This window comes from Prinia subflava, chromosome 2 (assembly GCF_021018805.1).
Source record: "Prinia subflava isolate CZ2003 ecotype Zambia chromosome 2, Cam_Psub_1.2, whole genome shotgun sequence".
In the NCBI taxonomy this organism is placed as follows: Eukaryota; Metazoa; Chordata; class Aves; order Passeriformes; family Cisticolidae; genus Prinia; species Prinia subflava.
The window spans coordinates 106,552,513-106,572,966 of NC_086248.1; positions in this window are offsets into that span (position 1 = coordinate 106,552,513).

The window sequence follows — 20,454 nt, forward strand, 5'->3', positions numbered from 1 at the left end:
CAGCCTTTGGATCATTCACTTATTTTATAGTCATGAGCACTCTGCCACTAGAAAAGGGAATAGAGATCACATTTGGCATAATGCCATTTAGAGAATTTTTTTAGCTGCTAATTAAAAATTCAGTTCAAATTAAATGTAAAGTTGGTTTCAAGGTTAACTTTCAAATCAATTTCTTGAGGCTTACTTTTAGGAAGTGGGGATTTTGCAGGTTTTGTTATTCTAGGAATAAGTTGCTCACATAATCAAACCAAAATGAGGTTTGAAGTGCAGCTCTATGTAATGCTGGCGTTTGGGCATGAATATCCAGACATGTATCATATACGAAATGTCCCTTTCTTGTGCAATACACTTTCAACAACAGCTATAAATTCATTATGCCAACAATAGTTTGCTGTTAGTGTATCAAAACTATAGATTGTTGTGGAGATGATGCAAAAAATAAATGAAAGATTCCCTAACAAACATCCAGAAAAGTTTTTTCACCTTCTTGCAGGAGTCAGACATAGAAGCAAGCATTAAGTGTTCCTCTGAGCCATGCACGTTGTAAGTCTTGTTTTACCTTCAAATACACCTGATTCTCCCAAAAAGAGTAGCAAAATTTCAGTCCCCACCATGTGAAGAACTTCAGTTCTGGGATTTTGTTTTTGAGTTAAAATTTGGCCTATGTGCACACTGCTCCCTTTCTCCAGTTTCTTCTGCAAATTCAATAACTGCCTGCCCTTCCCCAGCAAGGGAGGTTTCCAGAGTTTGTGGTGATTCTCTGTTTCTAAGTGTCTGTATTTCTAGCTTTCTGCTGCTGTGAGTGTCCGTGGCTTGAGCAGAGGAATGCTGTTGTTCTAGGCAGGCACTGTGCAATGTGTGATAGAGATATGTGGATGTTATGATTCCAGGACAGCTGTGCTAGTTTCCAGGTGCTGAAGCAACTTCCCTCTTTACATTTCAGTAGGTGAAGGCTCTCTATGCAGGACAGGTACCCAGTTGAGACAGACTGTTCTAATTTTTGGAGTCATGAAAGGCTTTTGACACTTGCTCTATTAATTTTCCACTAAGGACAGTGAGTCCTTAAAATAACTATTTAGCTAACCTCTGTATGAAAGGGCTCTGCCTGTCACTGCCAAAATTGGAAGCACTCATTGTACTAATGGATTTTGGCTCTTCTCTGCAGCTTCATCTTTATCTCTTAAGCAGAGATGTTATTGTTTGAACAGGGTTTTCTGAGTAAAAAGATAAAATGTACATTTTAAATTAATCCTCCTTATCTTCTTTGCTGCCCTCTTCCCTTAAAATTTCCTCTTGGAAGCTCAGAACTGCTGAATGACAGTGCAATTGCTATTGTGAGGTCCTGTCAGCTGAACCAGCACCACAGAGGCTTTGCCTGACTTTTCCAACACACCTGTCCCTGGGCTGGGGCATATTTTAGTTTGGCTTCTCTGAGTCTTCACTGTCAGGACCTAACTATTAACCCTGCTGGCAGTCCTCTATTGTGAATTACAGAGAGGTGCATGGGCTCAAAGTTTTGTGCTGTCAGTGTATTACCAATTATTTCTCTGTGTCAAGTATTTTATCCTGTTTTGATTTTTTTTTCCGTTCCACAAATTGAAAAGCTCAGTGTGAAGGCTCAGGGCTCTTTTGATGGACAAAGTTAATCACTTGGTGAGTCAAAGCCTTCATGCCTGATACATCAAGCTCCAAAGATATATTTACTTCTCAGCCTCAAATCCTAAAATCCCAACTGGAGTATTAGCAGCAGACTTCAAAGTAATTTCCTTACTACCTCTGGAGGGGACAAAAATCAGCTGCAGCTGTATACAGGGAGGTTGAGCTGAATCTTGGAGTTGTTACACATTTGCATGCAATTAACTTTCATCTGATTTAACATCTCAAAGATTTTGAAGAGCAAAAAGATTGCCCTTTAGATTTTTTTTCCATAAAATTGCTTATCTTCCACGTGTCTCTGTGAGGGGAAGAACAGGTGTTCTAGAACAATCTAAGTGTGTTCTGTGAAAAACCTGTATGAAGCCACCCTAGCATGACATCATTCTGCTCTCAAGTAAAGCTAGGTAAAAATACAGAGGATGAATCTGTAGTAGTTGAATTAATGGTTAATTAATCTGAGCTTTATTTTAATATCCATGTGGAATTGAACGAATTCCCAACTGATGAAAAATCTGAAGTTATACCTACAGTTCCTGGTGCATAATCTGAGACTATCTCAAATGGTTTTTTTCTCCAAGATATCCACTTTGAAGATGCTCTCACAATATTAGGTCTGACAAACATCTTTTTCCTCCCTTTTTAATGAGACTTTAGTGCAAACATTACTATGAAAAGTGCTGCTGGTTCTGTCCATGTTGAGGTCCCATTTTTTCATTTCTGTTATGTCACTCTGGAATTTTTCTTCTCTACTTGGTAGTGCTTAGACAATCAACACATGGCTGCTGCCTGGTGGTTTTCAAAGTGTTGATATTAATCTTCTGGGGCCTATTTCTAGCAGCACCGATTGGCTTTTATATGGTGCTTATGTATTTTACCTGGAACGTCCCTAGGTATTGCATCCAGGACATGGCCAGTTTCTGTGTGGATGGTAGTGTGATGGCCCAGGAACTGAGGAATTTGCTTTCCTCTTCTGGTATCCATGGTGATTTTGACGGCACAGCTTTCACCTCTGCATATTCAGATCTGAGGTGACAGGACACTGAGCACTTGTGGAAACTCATGAAGACCTTTCCATGAGTTTCAGTGGAGGTGATGCTAAAATCAAATGGATGCCAGGACATGATTTAGTGACAGCTCCTCTGTGCTTTCAGGAGGATCAGTGCTTGGAAACAGAACTTGCCAGGCTGACTTTAACTGGACTGCCACTGGTAAAAATGTCAGTTCTGAAATGGCTGAAGTGTCTGGAAGGGGCAAAGGCTCATGGCTAACTTATGCAGGCGCTGACAGGGACCCAAACAGAGATCCCTGCATAGAGGCAGCAGGGAGCAGTGCTGGGATAACCTGGGCCCTCTGGAGAGCAGGTGTCTCTGGCATCAATTGCTATCAGGAAGCAGAGAGTTGGAAAAGCTGATTCCTGAGCAAACTCCCCCACTGGCTGCTGTGAGGTGCTTGTCATCAAATCCTGCTCTGTGTGACCAGAACCGATGCATGAACACCAATTGAGCTGGCTGTGAGGATATTGACTGCTGTAGGTGTGGAATGAGCACCTGGAGTCCAAAGTGAATTAAAGTGCATTTCAGCAGTGGTAGGCAGTCTCTTAGACACCATTTACAAAGCCTGCAGCTTCTGTGATACTCTCCACTGTTGACCCCTCCTTTTAATTATGCTTTCCCACCTCTTCTGTGATAAAAGAGCACTGAATAGCCACTGTTCTTCTTGCAGCAGAAATCATTTGGAAAGGTTGCAGGCAAACTGCCTAAATGTGTATGAGCAGGAGAAAAATTACTATTGGCATTGAGTAAAGAACTGCTTAACTTTTCTTGTGCAGAATGTGTTTTCAGAAACTCTTTCTGTTAGAAAGGCAAACAGAAGTGGCCCCATTACAGTGCTGTTCATTCTGAAAAACTCTGCCGTGACCCTGCTGCACCAGGAAGAGCAGCTATTTTGAGTGCCTTGCCCACACAACTAAAGCTGATAGAAAGATGACTTTCTTAAGAATAGAAATGCTCCTGCCTGCAGTTCAGATAGTTGATGGGAATGGATGTCATGTTTTGACTGCCAGTCACAATAGGTTTCATCTGGAAACAAACCCAGCCTCCATGGGTTTGTGGTGATAGGAAATAAGCTTTACTTTTCCAGTTGGATGTCTTAAGATGCTAAAAGTAGCAATTGAGATACTATTTGGTTCTTGAAGTTTAAAATCTCAATTAAGAGGTACATGCCCTTTCCTCTTGAGTAACTGCATGTCTGTATAGGGTGCTTTTTGTTTTTCTTTGAGGTTATTTTCTGAGACATTTAGGACATGTGTCTATATAAGTTCTCTCACAGTAATTAAATCTAAATATCAAGGTGCAGTATGGGCTGATGGCTGGCTGGGGAACCAGCAGCTGCAGGCTCTGGGTGTTCCTTGTCAGTCAGGCACTGTCCCACTCCCTCTGAGGACATCAGGTTCCTCTGGGGACAGGCCATGGTCAGCTGGGATGCCAGTCTGGAGCAGGGTTTGGATCCAGGGGCTGCACAGCCAGGAAGGGGCATGGCTGTGTTACAGCTGAGACAGACCCAGGCAGGGGATGAGGGTGAGAACCGCAGCTTAGAAGGGAGCTGAGGGCAGGGAGCGGGGAGCCCCTCCCCAGGATAACTTAGCAGAGCTGTTGAGGCAGCTCCCAGCTTTATTCAGAGCCTATCAGCCTTTGGAAGTTTACAGGGAGGGAGATAGTCCAGGTCCTGCCATCAAGGACCTGAGTAAACAGCGGAAAATAAAAAGCAGGAAGATCCCTGGGCTTCCACTGTGCTTGCTCCTTGCACATTGTGCAGAGCAGTTAGTAAACCAGCATACAGGCACTTGGGGTGCAGAACTTGGCTTTGCTGGTATTTAGTGTACACAAACCATTGTTGTAGTTTGATGCGCTGCCTAGTTCATTAGTGCAGCTAAATGCATTAATTAGCTGCCCAGTTGATGGTGGCAGTTTACGGCCTGGGCAGCACACTGGCTTCCAGGGTGACAATCCTGTTTCCTTCAGGGATTGCCACAGTCAGAGAGGCTGGAGGGGATCTCAGAGTGGCAGTGACTCATGACTGATAGCAGTGGGGATGACCAGGGTGAGAGGATTAGGATTTGGAATTGGCACACCTGACCGGTGATCCAGGTGCTGGATAGGCTGAATGCCTCATTTCAGTGCCACTGTGCTGGAGCCAGGAAAGGAGCTGGAGCCTGGCTGCATTTTATCCACACTTCCCACCATATTAAGACTATTTTGTGTTTGTAGACCACACAATTGTTTGACAAGCGTGTTCTCAGGCAGTACATCTCAAAGTACACCACTTTATAAATAAAAGTGCCATATGGTTTGTCAGGAAGGTCTCTGCTGCCTCTCACACACGCTGAGTCAGAAGGATATTGCATGCAACCCTTGGCACGTGACAGGAGAAGCATCTGCTTTGTGACATGAAGATGTGTGAAATGTAAGTCAATCACTTGGGTTTGTATTGCTGGAATACCCACCGGCCCTGTCTGTGCGTTGGAGCTGCACTCTGCCAGGCACTGCACAAACAGAAGAGTCCCAGATCCAAGTGCTCAAAAGCCTCTCCATGCTGGATTGGAAAACGTACCAGTATGAAAGTCTGTGCGTAAGGAAGAGCCTCTTGCATCTCTGCATTGAGATCAGCTCAGGGTGCTGTAAAACATTCAAATATTCTCATCTGCTGCAAACCTAGCCTAATTCAACTGAAATCAAAGCTCTCACAGCAAGGTTGATCTCATTAAATCAATGCTGTCCAACCTCCTCTATGTTGCAGTCAGCAAGTCTGAAAAAAAAATATTTTGAGAATTAACTTCTCCTCAGTAAGTTGTAAGAAAGCAGTACAGTTGTTTAAGATGTTATTTATTAAATACAGCTTAATTAAAAACTGGTTTAGCTGAGTTTGAAGCCTGAAACAATTCCCATTAATTCCTTTGAGAATATTTTATTCAGCTTTATTAGCAATTAAATCTAGCCCTTAACCCTTTGGAGACTGCCAACAAATTGCATATTTGGGGAAAGCAGCTAAGTATTCATTGGTCAGCTGTCTGGAGACTGCAAGTATTTGAAGGATTAAATAGATACTTTTTTTTTTTTTGCCATTGGGCAAAGTTGTCTGCCAAGTTTTCACCAGATGCCTGTTAAGCTGGGATTTATAAGCAGTTCTGATGCAGGGATCAGGGCAATCTGAGTGACTCAGCTGCTCCTCTTAGCTCTCATTTGAGCTGAGATGCAAGCTGTAAGCAAATTAAAGTATTACTTGATAGTATTTCCTGAAAATAGTGAGGCTGAAACGCATTGTCATAGCTGACAGGAGGCCCATCTCAGAGGAGCTGTGTGGTTGGCCTTCCCTGCTGTTTTGGGAATCCTCAGAGGAGCCAAGGAGCACAGAGTGATGAAGGATTCATTGCTGTTGTGGCGTCAGCAGTGCCCAGCTCAGGCTGCCGTGTTGGGAGAGGTGCTGTTCCTGTCTGTGGAGGGTGTTCTGGGCACTTGGGGTGAACATTCCCTTCTGAGCACAGCAGTCAGGCTGGAGTGGTGCTTGCTTTGCCAACAGCTGCAGACTCAGAAAGCCCTGCAAGGAGCACCAGTCCAGCTGAAATTTAGCAGAAGTCTGAGAAAGATTAGCCTAAATCATTCCTGCTTTTAAGGTTTGCCACCCCGAGGCTGAGCACGTAGCAGCTGTGAACTACAGATACAAATGGAGGGGAGCAGGGAAATTTAGGAGGTGCTCAGGTTCCTTTCCAGCCCATTTCTCCTGACAGGACAGCAAACAGGCAGGTGTATGTGGAAGGTAAGGGTGGGAGGAGGATTGTCCTGTTCTTCCTTTCCAGCACTCAGAATGCCTGAAATTCATGAGATGTCAAGCTGCAGTGGCGAAGACAAGAGCCTTCTGTGACTCTGTGCTGTTTTTCACTAGTGGTGTGAATGAGGGTCCTAGAGAACTCACGAGAAGTTGTCCAGAGCTGAAGCGAAGTCAAGAAAATCTACCCCCAAAATTTCCTGCCAGTGATAGCTGCCCAGGAAGAGAAATTTGAGTTGCTAGAGGAAATATTGCTCCCGTGTGGCCCAACAAATGTTTATGGTCCTATTTTAGAAATGGAGTCCCTCCCAGCAGCCAGAGCCCTTATTGTCTGCAGTTATAAACACAAGTTACTGTGCATGATTGAGGCACCAGATCATCTTGTGTTATTGTGCAAGTGAAATAAAATCAGAGCTTCCAAGACTATGCTTCCTTTCTTCCAGGGTTGTTATTTTTTTATTGGCCTTGATAGTCCAGGGAGCCTACTGCTAAAGGCTTCTTCCCACAAACATTTGTGTTCCTATTGCAAATTTATTCTGGTGTGTTGTGTCTTGTTTGCTGCTCTTCCACTAAGTTTGTCTGAATTTTTAATATTAATAGCTACTTCCTTCAGAGCTATCTCTCCATGTGACCATTGTGGAGATGTTAATTTTCTTGACAAATAACAAGATACAACAATAGCTGTATCAGAAAGGAAATCCTTTTGATAAGAGAGAGCTGGAGGTGTAACTGCTAACCAGCAAGTTTTGAGACTGAGTGTGTTTCTAGCTCAGTCTGGCCCTTTATTTCATCTTGGGCAATTTAATTCACTTCATCCTTTCTTTCTGCTCCTTGCAAATGTGGGGATAATGCCCAATCATGTGGGAACTTGTTAACTCCTATAAGGTTCTCAAGCTGTGTTGTTGCATGGTACTGAAGTAGAACTTATATAATCAGAACAGCATTATTACTCCTATTATTAACTGGTTTTGCACTTTGTCTAAACTGAATGAAAGCCAATTTAGTCTTGCTGCATGTAAGCCTTTCACAGTTCATACTCATCTATAATACATAATTCATATATTGAAGAAACAACTTTTATTACCATGCTAAGTGCAAGCAAAGATAGGGGAGAATAAAGATACATATTTTACAGTCTATTAATTCTGGGCCATTGTAGAGACAGCAAAATACTGAGTGGATTACTTAGGCTAATACCCCTTCTCCAGGCTGCTCAAGGTCATATATAATGGATGATGGACCTTTCTGTGTAGGACCTGCATTATGCATAGTTTTTGGACAAGTTGTAATCAAGTCTAGGAATTATGCCAATTCATTATTGGAGAAATTTATGGCATTTAGCACTTACGTAGCATTTTTACATTTTTCAAGGGGAAATTATAACTAATTAACCCTCGCATGTCTGCAGAGTACAATGGTCACAGGTGTGAAATATAGTTATAAGAAGCCATTTTTCAAAGTTAATATCAAAATCAGAATTAAACCTCAAATTGTTTACTTTTTGTAATGTGATCCATTTTATAGGCCTTTGTTTATCTCCAGAAAGGAATTCCTAAAATATGGAGTGGCTTAGTTGAATCCAAGAATATTCTGCCTTATTGGAGGGCTTGACTCCCTGGATATTAATATGATGCTAGAGATGATCAAGTAAACTTTGAATGGATGCATCCTGTCCTTGGGTCTTATGCTGAGAACACCCTGCTTAGAAAGGACCCACAGCTGCCAGGAGAGTGGAGGTTTGTTTTTTATAGATTTATCCCTTTTGATTGCCTTGTGGACTCCAAACACATGAAACCATGAACTGCAGGAGGCAGTGGAAAGTTGGAGGCTGCGCAGTGTAACAGAAAGGAGGGATGAGAGAGGTATAGAAAGTTCCTTGGCTAAAAAAGTTATGAGTCATTTATTGCCTGGGCTTGCCAAAATCTTCTGACAGTTCTCTGTTTGCTAATTACCTATGACTCTTGGAATGCAACTCTTATGAAGCCAGTTTCTCTTCTCTTTCTTGGGAAAATAACAATTACGGATTTTCTGAACTAACTTGTAGTGTTGTACTACCAAAGTGAGAATGAACAGCTTTGGATGAGGATCCTTGCTGCTCTCTTTTTCTTGTGCTCAGCACCAGCAGCTGTGCCTCTTTAAAGGAGTGCACACAATGTTCCAAAAACCCTCTGGAGCTTCTTGCTTAGCTCAGTTCTCCAAAATGCCCTGCTGTAGGCTCAGGACTGGCATGGGTGTAAAAGTCTGACTTTTTCCTCTTTGTGTGATTTCACTGTACAATTGTGCTTGCCAGTGGGGTTATATTCTTTGTCACCTTCTATTTCTACTTGTTTGTAAACGCTGATAAACGTTGTATCATTTGACTGCTCTGATTCTTCTGTTCATCTGTGAAATTGTTGGAGAAAAGAGCTTTTTGAGACATTTCTCACATTCTGTATTTTGCTTACAAGTCATTGTATCATTGGAAAATTGGGGCAGCACAAACCAACTGTATTGGGATCTATTTCAGTGTTTTATTGAGACAGTCACTACTTTGCTCTGGGAGGACCTTGGGTGAATGGCTTTCCTTCATGAAATGCTATTCATCCTTGTCAACATGGCTGCAGCTATTCCTATTCCCATTCAAGTCTAATTCCTGTTTTCTTACAGATGAGGTTTTAGAGCAAACTGTATGGGCAGAATAAAGGAAGTTGTAATGAAAGCTAAAAGGCTCAGGATGTGCATTTGAGGTCACCCTAACCCGAGGTGCTGATTTCAAGTTTGAACAATGGGAGAATGACAGGATAATGTTACTGTGAAAGCATAATTCATCTGGCTATCTTTCAGTTCCCCACACTATTAGGCCTATTAAGAATCTGAAACACTCTGAAGAGGCATTAAACACTGTTGATGAGAGAAGTTCCCATCAAAGTCCATTAGCATAAGTGAGTGGTCAGAGTAGCTGGGCCTGACATATTTCATATTCTTTTGCTACAAGAGGAAGTCTGAATTTCTGAAGAGCTTTCAGGCTCAATCTTATTCAAGATGATCTTACATGGCACTTAGCATTCCCATCGCTGTTCAGGCACTTTTGTGAGGAGCAAACCTTCGGAGAACAAGGCATGCATTGTAGATAAAAGGAAGGTGAGAGGAGGGAAAAGACCTGAAGCATAGCTGCAAGGGAAGATAGATTCCTGGATGATCAGCTTTGCATACAAAAGGACCTCAAAATGGTCACTTGATATTCTACAGAAAGGAAAGAAAAGCTCCCTTTCTGCTGTCAGAACTAGTAATGGATCCTTGGACATGGAAACACCACATGGATGCAGGGACCATCAGAACTTTGTGGTTTAATAAACCTGACGTTAGGCATGGTGATATTTAGCAGTTCAAAGCAGGCTGAGCTGTACAGGTCACTGGGGAAAATCTGTAGCTTTTTAAAGGAAATACAAATTAGAGTAACCAATCATAATATCCCACATTCTTGCCTGCAATATAACTCACCTCAGCCAATTCAGGTTTGTTTATAAATGTTGGTATCCACCAGAAGTTACAAGAATGTGGTATTCTGGCTGAGCCTGCCCATGGCAGAGAGCCTGGATGTTCCACCTGCCGAGGTAGGAGCAGCACCATCAGTGGGTGTGTGTGGCTGGGCTTCCCTAAAGGGCTCAGAGCACAAAACACTCAGAGCATGTGGTTTTCAGTCAGAATGACCAAGAGACTTCTGAAATAAAGGCTGGAAAAGCAGCGTAAAAAAAAAAAAAAAAAAAAAATTAAAAACTTGCAACAGTGGGGAGGAGACCAGAAGTGGATTTGGCACTGCCAGAAGTTTCCTGTGGCATCAAGATGTTCCCCCCTGTCCCTGGCCAAGCGTCCTCTGTGGTGGGCACCAGGAGTAGCTTCCAGCAAGGCAGGGCACTCCCAGTTCAGGGTGTGGCCAGTAGGGCTCCCCTGCCCCGTGAGGTGTTCGTATGTTGGGATGAGTTCAAGTCCTGCAGTGTGATGTTTCTGGGTTATCACCAGTGAGAATACAGCTAGTGGAATGTGGAAATCAGGAGAGGGATTTTGGAACTCGGTGTTTTAAAGCAAATTTAAGTTGAATTATAGCTGCTTGCTCTCATGTTTGAGGTGGGTAGGATGGTAAATCAGATGTTGAATAGTTTATATAGCTCCATTTCAAAAGTAGCTCAGTGTGCAAAGCTGAGCTAAATTTCTCCATGCAGTCTAGGCAGTTAAATACCTGGCTGTGTTTTCCTTTGGACATTTTGGCATTGAGTGTTCAATGTCCTGAAGACATGGACCCTCCTGGAGGAACCTGAACTGAGTGTCAGAGGTCTTGGGAAAGTCTTGGTCAAATCACAAGCACAGGGCCTGTGCTGATGTAGTCCAGTGCTCACTTAATCCCACTTAGTTACACACAGGCAGATCATCATTTTGAGCTGGTTTACAGTGATTACAACAGGTTTTGTGCTTATTTATACCATGCCATGTGAACAAATTCTGTGGGAAAACTGTCTCTTCAAATAGCTTATAAATGGATTAGGAAATCAAGTTTTTACTTTTCTGATATAAATTCAGAAGTGTCTAACATAAAAACATTCAACATTTTAACTGTGTATTTGAAGTGTTTATGGTCTAAGCAAACATTAAATGTTTACTTGTAATTATGTATTAAAGTTATTTGCTTAAGGAAGAGAAAGGTTAAATCACTGGTGTATTAGAATACATTGCTTATTGATGTCAGCATAAACATGTAAAGGAGGGAATAAAGCTGTGACCTTGATAGCTGACAGTAGAACAGGAATATCTGTAATCAAACTCGTGGTTTTTTGCCAGTTGGCCATATCATTCTGATAAATGACATTAAACAGGAATGGTATCTTCTATGGATTAGCCACTGACTGGTGTCTCAGTATTCCATACGAGCATGGCTCCTTGAGAGATGCATCCTGCATTTCTGAAGGCATGTCACAAAAATGACAAAAAGCACTATCAGTTACCAAATGTTGTTCTAAACTAAAATGTTTATCAATACAGAGAACTTTTCTTTCTCTTTGTTAACATATAAGTTCATAGATTTAGGTTATCTCAGTAATGGTCCCTTCAATGATGATATATGTTTTGGTGTTGTTCTAAATGTAATAAATGAGTAAAAGATGGGCTAGAACTTGCCTTTTCCTCATCCTTGGTCACTGCTTCCTCTTGCATCCAGCAAAGGATTAAGTCTCCTCTAGTGCTGCTTTGTACTAGTTTGTATCACTTGGTTGAATCTTGGTTTACTCCTAAGAGGCAAATTAATGGTTGAAGGTCTCATATGTTACAGGAGAAAGCCTTGTGGGAAATGCTCATCTTCTCACCTCCTGCTTTCTTCTCTAAGAAATTCTGAAGGCTGTACAGGCAGGCATTTCCCAGACATACTTTTGCCACCTCACAATCCTGCCAACTGTGGAAGTTACTGTCCTGAGGGAGTTCTTTTTGCACAAGTTCTGTTTCCACAAACACTGGTTTTTGTACTTTTCAAAATACATGTGTCAGGAGTTTGTCATGTGAAGCCACTTGGGGTCCAGCCTGATTAAACAGTTAGGAAATGTGTACTGTTACTGGAATCAAGCTCTGGTTATCCATAACTTCTTTCTCATTTCATGCTTCTTCTATGTAAGGCTTGTCTGCTGTTAGTGCCTGTTTACTGACAAGGTATCTGCAGCAGATTTGCATTAGTTTCTGACATTTTTGCCCTTAAGGAAGCTTTCAGGTGGAAGTGATTTATGAAAAACATCAGGGCTGAACCTGGACTAAAGCACAAATGCATTTTAAATCCAACCTAAAAATAATATGTTAGAATTACCCTACAGAGACTTTGATTGGAGAAGAAGCTTGACTGAAATGCAGGTGCCATTGCTAGGAGCCTTATTTCTGAAATACCCTAGTAATAATTCCTTTCATATTTTAGGAGTATACTGTAACTAGTAAGGATCTTTTTCTTTTAATCTGATCTATTGTGCTTGACCAGTTATATTTGTAATACAATATTTGATGACTATTCACATGTGACTCCTCATAAAGTTCCCTTAAAATCGATACTAAAAAGCTGAAATTGTTTGAGAGGTGGCAATTACCGACTGCAAGGAAATTATTCTCCACTGAGCACTTGCAGCAAGAATCACTGCCAAAATGCTGCTGATGGAAAGAGTATTAAATAGTGAATGTAAATCACAAAGCTATTAAGGTGGTTTATACAAAATAGTTCACTAATGGATCACAAACCGTGGCAGTTACATTTATAACAAGCAGACTCCTGAATTTAGACAAATAATGGGGTGTTTTATTGCATGAGGCCTTGAAGATCACTATATTCCTTTATTACTGGGCTATTCAACAGTTACTAGTAAGCCTGTGAATTGTCTTCACTGGGTGAATACTCCCTTGCTTGGACAGTATATTTGACTCCATTGCTAAATCAGGCACATCTTTGAGACCGAACTCTTGGGGGCTGGATGCAGCAGTGTCAGCTGGATATATTTTTAGGAGTGCACCAGAGCTGTTTGGGCACAGGCAGCCAGAATGGTTTACAGGATCTGTGGGGAAGAGCTTCCAAATGCAGCCTCTCCTTTACCTGTGGGCATCCAAGCAGCTTCTGTGTGCTGTGGTGGGTTAAACTGGTACAGAAGAACATAAAGTTTTCTCTTGCTCACAGATGTGAGGATGGGCAAATGGAGATGTGGAGTATTACAGTTTCCTTTAGAGCTTCTGGCAGCATTCCACATGCACGTTTCATACCCTTTGTTCCATGTGGGATTTAGCTGTGTCAGAATGATTGGCTTTTAAATTACAAATGGAGGGACAATTGGAGTGTATTTTGCAGATTTTACCCACAAAGCTGCTTACCTGAAATATGAAACAAATTTTTGACTCAAATGTGTGATCCAGGTAAAGGAAGCAGAGCTAATCAAGAATGAGCAGCAATGCCATGGGAAATGAAATTGTTACATTGCGTTTTTGCATTTGTGATCTAGGTGTGTCTGGGGAAATTAATTTGTGTGCCATGGCACAGGCAAAGCACCCCTTTTTTGCCCCTGTGTCAAACCTTGTTAGCCCTTGAGAGCCTTCCTGGATTAAATGCTGCAGTAGAACAAATCCATGGAGTGCAGCACAGTCTTTATGCCTGTAGTACACCCATTTCGGAAAGTCTGCCTTCAGGAAAGGCACAGAAATGTCTGTTTATTGCAAACAACTAAGCATCTAAGATCAGGCAGTTAGAAAGAAAACGTGTCCAAAGACATGAGGACAGCATCTCCATTATTTCCACATTACCTTCAATAGATAGTTCCCTTTGCTAATGCCATTATTTTTCATGCACAGCTGACCTTGCATCATTTGGCATTAGGGGACACATAATAGCTCTTTAAATATTAAATAGTATTTTCATATACTGAAACCTGTTGGTGATATTATCTATTATGCATAAGCAACCTTTCCTTTTTCATTTCCCACCTATAAAAACGTGTTGTACGTTTTCCCCTCTCGAATTTGAGATGACAGGTTTTTTTCTGAGTAGCTGTAGATATAAAATACCTAGCAGCAAGATGGCTTTTAACTCATTTTTATAGCACTGCAAGGCAGTATCTTCCTAATAGCCTTTTCTCAGACATAGAAATGCTGCCATTAAAGGAGGGCTGTGGCTGTCTCTCTCTTAGGAAGGATGTTGTCTTTCACAGGGGTTAAGACTCTTCATTACAACTTTATATATTCAAGCAAAAATGAGCTCCCATCTGTTTTCTATGCTGTGAGATCTTTTAAAGAAAAAAGTTATGCAGAAAATCCTCTTGAAGCTAAACTGTTAGAAGCAGTAAGGGCCAAATTCAAATAGCTGTTCCATGTGGTAGGTGCTACCCAAGCATGAATCCTCCACACATGCCAAATGTCAAATAACTCCAAATATATTTCCTAGTTATCTTAACAGGCAGCCTCTCACTCAGACTTTAACTTGATTGATGAGACAATAATAATACCTTTATTTGGGAATGCAGGCAAAACTTTGCAAATACATCAGCTGTGCTTTGCCAAGGTGAAAACACGACCTCCTGGTGACTTGGAGAGGAGCTTGGGAAGGGATAGGTGCAGGTCACAGGGAAGAGGGGGCTATGGCAAAGGGTCAATTGACAACCAGGGGGGAGGAGATGATGGGGTTTGTTTCATTTGGGAAGTGGTGGCTGGTGGTTTCCTGAACTAACAGCCTCAGAAGCTGCTCTCAGCTGCGATTTATCCACTGCTCTGTGCTGCAGTGTAGCTGGCTGGTTCTTTAATGGCAGAAATGAGTTTTAAGAGGTTGGCAAAAGCAGCTGTAATTGGCCTTGAGCATTTAAGTGTTGCAGTGAGGAAAATAAGTGTTCCGTCTGTTGAAAAGGGATAATGTTGCAAATAGCTTGATTTAAAAAAGGAAGAAAAATTTCAGCAAGATGCCTAGGAGGAATACTTATATGTTGTGCTGGCAAACAATGTTTTTAGTTAAATCTAAGTAGGAACGTGTACATGCATAGATGACATACATGTAAACACTTATTTTATGCACATAAAGGGGGAAAAAGCCTACCAATTCCTTTTCTCATACCTCAGAAAATTCCATACCAAATGTTCTTGTTAAATACCTAACAACACAGTATGCTGAGAAAATACTATCCCAAAATGCTAATTCTTGCAAAAGCTGTGTGCCTGAGAACAGCAGACTTAAAAAACAACAAAAAAAAGTTCAACCACCAACAGGGTCTAGTTTTGTTTGAAATGCCTTTTTTAATGGAGGAATAAACTGTATTTGTCAGATAATGAAACTTTTAGCTTTGGTGGAACTAAATGGTCTTTATGGTCCCTTCCAAGCCATTTTACGAATCAGAAATACACAGAAGTAGCTGTGAGCACAGAATAAATACACTGCCTTGCCAGAAACAAGCCATGGATCACACAGAAAACCTGCTGCCCAGGCCACTTGGTGCCTGCAAACCAGTTATTCCTAAAGCTCCTCTAATTTGATGCCCAGCCTCCCAGAGAGACAAAACCTGAACAGGAGATGGGAGTAAGAAGTTGCTCAGGCTGGTGCAGTGCTGAAGAACAGTGATCGGCCCACTATGTGAGAATGGAAGATTTTAAAGCTCTTCTGGCTGAAGTCTGTGGAAATGTACTATATTCCAAAAGAGCTCTGGAAGGAAATTAAGAAGGTTGGCACCCCAGTGGCATGTTGGAAGGCAGCCATTTCCTACCAGTGAGTGATAGGATGTTAGAGCACTGCTGGATTATCCTCCTGGGGCTCTGAGCAATTTCTGTAGTCTTGGAATTTTGCAGTTTGGTTTGAACTTGGTAAGTGACTCCAAAGGTTTTTTCTGCTCCCACAATAACTGGAATTATTCCCCTCTATTAACAATCTGGTATTAAAACACATCTAGCATAAAGTGAAATGATCTTATGCCAAGTATTGCAGTATGGGCTGAGGTGTACATGGACTTCCCAGGTGTAGGAAGGTGATGAAAAATTAAGTAGGGGGGTCTTGGGTGCAGAGACTTCACCCAGAGAAGAGACAAGGCCACAGAGCTGATCCTGAGGGCATGGAATCTGGGGATTGAGTTCCTCACCTTCACACTTTGTCAATAAAAGCCTGATTATTTCCACAAAAAGATTAGAGGGAAACAGTTTTCTACCACGGAAACAAACTGGTCCCAAACCAATGCCTGTGCCTCCACTGCCCAGACTTGTTGTGTTTTTATATTTTTCTGCAATAAAGCTGGCATTTTTAGCAATATTCCCTGGTACAATTAGATATTCATTATATCTTGCAAGACGCTTATCAGATAATAGTCATGTCCATTTTTAGGTGAGTGTGAAGGAGGTTTTCACTGATGAACTGTAGTAAAGGAAGGCAAAAGGAGCTCTGACTCTGAAATAGCTGTCTCACAGACTGAAGAGCCTAACTTTGTGAGGATACAGTCATATGGCAGCATTTTGCATCTCCTGAAAAAATGGATTCAAGTCATTAATTTGCATGTGAGAAGGCCCCTGTTAAGGGTCTCTTGAGTTCCTATGTCCCATTTCTGTCTGTGAAAATCACTTTTCCTGAACTGATCCTGAAAATGAAATCAGTGCCAAGGAGGATCAGTGCTATGTGTGATCAGGCACTTGGATTTGAAGCAGGACTGTATTGCTCTGGCTTTGTGGTGATGAGCTCACATTACTGAATTTGTGGTGACTTTGTTTGAAATGCCAAGCTGAAGTCACATTGCTGTTTGCCTTCTATTTTAGGTGGTGTTTCTGAACTACTCTGCAAGGCGGCTATGCTTTAATTTAAATCCTTCTTCAATAATAGCTCCTATTGTGCCAGCTTTGAGATGGCATCAATGGCTAGAATTCTATTGACAGACTTGGTACCAGTATATATTAAACACTACTCATTGATTGATATTTATATAATGCTAGTCACAAGATCCTTTCTCTACACTGCTCTGTTGGTTCTTGCTATTGTATCATATCTAAAACATCTATTTTTTTATCAGTGTTGTGAGGCATGTGGGAGAACAGAGAAACACTGCTTGATTAGGTTTCTTGGAAATCTGTACTTGGGTCTCAGCTTATCTAAGACTTCTTGTAAGATCATGGTCTCTTAGGGCAGTGATAATCCTTGCCCTGAGCACACTTCCTTTGTGTCACTGAGATGGCAACAAACAGTCCGAACTGCTAAAAATGTGTGTGCACTCCTGCTTGAATCCCTGGTGTGCTACAAGTTTAGGAATCATTTCACATATTCTTGGCACTGTAAAAGTAAATAGCATCTATTATTCCTTGTTTTCTTAAATAAATAAAAATATACTTTCTTTAATTGGCATCTACCTTCAGACTGATTTTTATAAGCAGACAACCTGCTGGTAGAGGATCTGAGATTTCACTGTAGTAGCACTGGTGGGGGAATGTTAATTCAAATGAGCACCTGTGCCAAGTATTCCTGATGACTGCTGCAAATCTCATTGTGTAGAGAAGTCAAGAGGTGCTTTTTATTAAGCCTGTGATCTTCACTCAGCTTTGTTTTGCTCGTAGTTCTTTAGCTGCTGGCTGCTCCGAAACAAGAGGTTTCCTTGCAGTAATTGCTTTTCTTTATTTGAAATTATATGTCGTGATCTTTTACATGTTTACACGACCACTGGGAAAATGAATGTTTAAACTTAAATTCATCTTGAGCTGTTTCATCAAAACCGTTGCATAATCTCAGAAAAAAGATAATTTATTTGCTTTCAGAGCGCCTTTTTGAACTTGCGCCAAAGCTCATGGAAAGACTTCAACCAAAGTATGACTAGAGCCTTTCAGTTTAACCTATTAGTCCTTTTCTTCTCTCTTTTCCTGGAACAAGAGGACTTTTGGGTGTTGTGGAGCTGGATATCTGATACAAAACGTGAGTAAGGCAGCCAGCACTTTGGTGATCTTGCGGTGCTATGGAATAGAGACAGTGGCTGTTTCTTCCTCTCCTCCTGGCTGTGTTTTTCTGATACATATCAAAAAATAGCCCATGGTGGCCTTGTAAAAGGCATTTTTCCTCCCCTGTTTAACCTCTTTCCTTTTATCTGACAATGTCTCAGTGTCTCCTGGTTGGGAGGTTGGTAAACGATGTTTCTGATTGCTCAGCAGGCATCCTGTTAGAGCAGATTGCCTCCCAGACAGCCAAGAGCTGTAGTCAGTGCTTTTCCTTGCCACACAGTGACAGGACCATCAGCAGAGCCATTCCTGAACCTGCATTTCAAGCTTTGTAGCTTTCACCTGAAATCCTAGAGCACTCTTCACCAGGAACTAACAGTTCTCTATTTTTTTTCAAGAGAATGCACACGTGAAAATGCTGATTGTGGATATTAATAAAAGCATAAGAGTTTGGATAGGCCATAATAGCTTTCAGCTTTATGATTATGGAGGACACTGTTGTGTTTAGTTAGACACTGGAAGCTGGGCTGGGAAAGCTCACAGATTGTAGAAGACTGTGAGTCCTTTCTTCCATTAGATGAGCTTTATTCAGATTAGCAATATTAAGAACTGCATTAGATTTAAACCAGCTTCTCTGAAATGTGACTGGGAATTGGTTTTATTTTTTCCTGCCATTAAGAGTTTCAATTCACTCCAGGAGATGTGGCTCGAAGACCTGTATCACAAGAAAATTGCTCTAAGTTTTAGAAACATAGCTGAAAGCGAGTGTTTTCAGCTACATAAATTGTGTTCTATTGCTTTCTGACTAATGTTTTGTCAGTTGTGGAACTTCGCCCTTTATAACTGCAGGTTCTGTAAAATAGCCAGAATGACAATGGAAGTCTGATGATTCAGGAGAGGGTATTAGAAGAATATTTCTGAAATGAGCTTAGAGAAAAGTGTTAGTGGGAAAGGCATAAAGTTCCAAATGACCTGTTTCAAGAGATGGTATGCCATCAAAATCTTTTTGTATGAATTTGGGAGCTTCATGAGATTTATGAATCTCACAGCAATTGGGAAATCTAAAAATTGAAAATAGGTCGAATTTCCCTGGCAAGAAATTTGACAAAATTTTTCTCCTTAACTTTTTAGCATCTGAAAGAGTTGTAAACATTTTTTCTCTAAATGTTTAATGGACATGATACGCTCCTGCTGGTGTACTGGCCCTTAATTTTAGGGTACTTAAACCAAGCCCTGGTCATTTCCAGAATCCAGGGTGTGTATGCTGGGCTATTTGCCTTTAGGAATGAAATGGGCAAGAGCCATCTAGAATGACCTGAGAGATGAATTCATTTAAATTTAAGGAAAGAGGATTGGGCCAAATCTGTGAACACTTTTTCAGACTTGTAATCTCCCATCTTTCTAAAGACAAACCATCCTGCCACCAGCTCTAAAAAAAAAATATGTATATATTTTAACTATGACAAACTTGTAAGCTAGGCCTAAATAAATTAGCTACCATGGGATATGACTCCACCATGGTGATGGGAAATACAGCTGAGAGCTGTTAAATATTGCTCTGTCATAGCAATACATGCAAAAGCTTTGTGGGAATTACGGATGGGAATCCAGAGAAAGTGTGTGCTGACTCATTATGTGCATGCTGGGCATATACGTCATATAGAAGTATTTTTGTGCCTCTAAGGGATACCATGAGATTTCTGTAATTGTCAGACACTGCAAGAAAGGCCCAAACCAGCGTTCTTCCCTTTGCATGAAGCACAGAGGTCCCATTCATGCAGCAGCTACCTCACCCAGAGCACATAACTTCTGCTCTACAAAAGGGCTGGGGATTTTTGAGGCATTTTCTGTTTTGCGGCCCATTTCATGTTTTTGTGTTTTAGCTCATCTCACAGGTCAGCTAGGATGTAAATTAAAGCAGGTGAGAGAATCTGATTTTGAGAGGGTTCTAATCTGCCTATACAGCTGGGACAGAAGTTAAGAGCTAGAAGAGGAAAAAAGAGATCCCAGAAGACTGGGATCAACAAATGCACAGCTTTGAAGCCAGTGGACCTTTGGCAGTTTACTCCACCTGTGACTTAACCAACCTGGTAGGCCATGAAATCTTTCAAAATGAACTTCAACGTTCTTAAATGTGTTGTATGTTTTATGGACTGGTTTTAACAATCTGTAAGAAAATGTATTATGCTGTAAATTCCACAGGGAAGCAAGAACAGATTATAGTACATAAAAGGTAAAACACTTCCTAGGGAATGCATTAGCTGGATTTTTAACTTGCCATTTTAACTGTGCAAGAACGGCAATAATTTTGGGTTCTTTTGGTAATAATTTGGGTGTTTTTTTAGCAAAGGTTAAGTAGGCAAGGAGTGTCAGGGCTCACTGGGGGACATGGAGAGAGGGGCCCATGGGATAGAGCAGCAGCAGGGAAGGCTCTCTCAAACCAGGGCCCATCCCCAGTGAAAGAGGTCTCAGTGGGTGAGGAATTCTGTTAGTGGCATCTTCTGTCCAAACCATCCGGGCTCATTCTTCACACAGGGTGTTTTCTGGAGAACTGTG